We start from the raw sequence: 2,976 nt of genomic DNA on the forward strand, positions 1-2,976 counted from the left end.
GTTTGAATAAGAAACGGATATAATTTGTGGAAGAAACAAAAAAGAGTATGATTTGGAGAACAAGGTTGAAAAGGAATGAAACCACATGATAGTGACTGGAACTAGGAGAAGTGCATCGCTAGACGCAGTGGCAGCCGCACGCACGGCATCGACGGTGCGTGTTCCTTCACGATTCGTATCAGCACGGCGTGCTACTTAGGCCGGTCACAATGGGCAAAAACATAAGCTAGTAACTTCACACTTTCCTAGACTATGTTACTATCTCCATAGTGGGTAGGAACATCTATGTAGTGTCATGCAACGATGTATTTACTAGGTTATAGACTCATTATTTCTTGGAGTGTGTGATGTTCCGGTAACTTAGCTAGTTACCACAAACACCTCTCTCTTCATTAAATACGTGTCACATAAACAAAGTTGTATTGGAGTGTGTGATGTTACTCCTAAGTTCCTCCCCACTGTGACCAGCCTTAGAGTATAGCTGGACGTTGGATTTTGGTTTGCATGGTATACGCGTATTTAAAGCACCAATCTGACAGCACGGTCTGACATAAGGCTGCTACACGCTCCAGACGCCCCATGCACCCTGATCAATCACGCTCACACAGCATTGACCGGTTCCACTAGCTGTTTCAACTACATACAAGCACACAAGCGGCCCATTTGTCTAATCCACCGTGATTGAGCCAGGATGCCTCAAAGTTCGTCCTGTGCTCGCTGTCTCCGGACAGCTCTACCACGGTCCACGGCTGCCATTGATCTTCTGCCCAAGGTGCCCCGGGACCAGGAGAAGGTGGTTTCTGTCCGGACAGACCGGAACCTAGACATCCGGTTTTACAAATACCTGAACCAGGCAGTATGTTGCACTGAACAAGTATCCGATTCTACAAATGTCCGAGCCAGGCAAAAGGTTTTAGTAAAAAAATATGAGAATGGTGTGCACTTTTTTGAGAAAACAAGAATGGTGTGCACTCAGTAGGCAGCGAATAGCTTGTTGTATCGTTGGGCAAGAGAATGAATTACCATTCTGAAATTAGCTTTTCAATCAATAAATCTGTCCACATATAGTCATACATCAGTCACCGATGAGCTCCGAGACACGCACTGGCGCCTGGATGCATGGTAAAAAGCCTCACGACAACGTGTCAGAACGGCAGCTTTCACATGCGAGCGTGGACACCAGCAGCGCCTAAGCTTCGTACACGCAACCATTTTAGTACTAAAATCAGAGTCGGGCCCGCGACGTAATAAAAGTCATGCCCTGCAGGCCTGGTCCTTTCCCTGCATGCTCTGAGCGGACCGGCCCCTGCGTACGTCAAAACCGTACTAGGCGACCCCACCGAAAGCGACATGTGCTGTGTATTTGCGTGTATTGATCGAATGTATGCCCGCTTTACTTACTTTCACGTTTTCTGTTGCACACATCACCTCGCGAGCCGCGGCCGTCGATGCGCTGCGTGCATCTGCCGCTGCGTGCAGGAAGGCCGCTCTCTGAAACTAGTCACAATCTGACCGAGTACGACCTGTTGAAAGCAACACACCACAAAGATATGATCATGTATGCCAGTATGTCACGAGTGCGCATGCATGGATAAGCTAGCAACAACCCGCTAGCGATTTGGTTATACATGATGTTTCGTACGCAATTGGATTTTTTTTCATGCCATTTATTGTTTTGAGAACACCGTTGGTATATTGCCAGTACACACTCAATGATTACTACTACTACTACTCCGATAACAAGATATATGCCTTGCTTGTAGATTCATGTCAAACTTCAACAAAATGTGCATCTACACTCTTTGTCAACGCAACTAATTTCAGGTTAGACAAGGAGTTGCAAGTATCGATGCATCGCTTGATTTCATCACAAGGCATAGGGGTTTTGACTAAGCAATTTGTTCCGGTTAGAGATCCTCCCATTGTCGATCCCGTCGCCGTACCTTCACATAAGATCAATGTTCCCCACAAAAAAAGATTAAAACATCAAAAACCATTAGGTAGGTTATTCATATCAAATTGTATATGAAATAGAACACATCACTACATACGGTACCTGAGGCTAACACTAGAAGAACAAGACCAACAATGATCATGCGGCTACCCCTCATCCTTGTTCGAAAAACGTTAGTAGTACTTTGTTGAATATGGTTTGTGTCTTCCAGCTGCCCAGTATTCCTTTTAATCCAATTTGTGTTAATCTAACGGATTACCGTTTTATAGAAGTCGTGTCATATAATTTTTGGCATGAAACAAATAATAGTATGCACATTTATTGTATATTTAGACTTCTTATGTGTGGATATGCATTTATTATATTATTGTGTATGTATATCTATATCAATACAAAAAGAGCGAGTTATAGAGATCAAACAAATCCCACCCGTCAACCACATCTATCCAATGGTCCACGTTGCTCCGGTATTTAGCGTTTAAAATGTTAAACACCCTCAATTAATTAAAAAATAATGCATGATATCAATGTGAACATTAACTAAATAATTACATCCTACCTAATATTAACATGCAATTTATATCTTGCCTAATATTAATGTGCAATACAATTAATATCGTGCCTAACATTAACTTGCATTGTGCGTACACAATTACTAGTGTATAATAGTATTAGTATACAACAACAAAATCCCTTTAGGATCTCAATGAAGATTATTACGACAATTTATAAGTAGATACAAAGAGATACTTCACATGTGAGACATTGTATTCCGTGCTTGAGATGACATATGTAAAATGGCTTGTCTTTTGGAGTGGAAGATTTTGGATGAGTTGATTGGCCCTAGTGCGGGGACGTTTTTGGATCCAGCATAACATGTAACATGCATGAGCTGACTCTAATTCTCTCAACATACAACTGTGCTAACTCATCACACCATCATGCATGTGAAAAATACTCACCTTACCATGCTACTCATATTAAAAATATATTCTACACTATACAATAACCAAATACAATAA

General features: G+C 41.9%; 1 long non-coding RNA gene across 1 annotated transcript; it reads right to left on the minus strand.

Moving 5' to 3' along the window:
* Window positions 1-1,693: 1,693 nt before the first annotated feature.
* Window positions 1,694-2,183, minus strand: LOC119293288. Its single transcript, XR_005143020.1, has 2 exons — window positions 2,057-2,183; window positions 1,694-1,943 (listed from the first exon to the last, which is right to left on the minus strand). It is a non-coding gene; the product is annotated as an uncharacterized LOC119293288 (long non-coding RNA).
* Window positions 2,184-2,976: the final 793 nt, after the last annotated feature.

The sequence above is a fragment of the Triticum dicoccoides genome, chromosome 4B (genome assembly GCF_002162155.2).
Source record: "Triticum dicoccoides isolate Atlit2015 ecotype Zavitan chromosome 4B, WEW_v2.0, whole genome shotgun sequence".
Taxonomy (NCBI): domain Eukaryota; kingdom Viridiplantae; phylum Streptophyta; class Magnoliopsida; order Poales; family Poaceae; genus Triticum; species Triticum dicoccoides.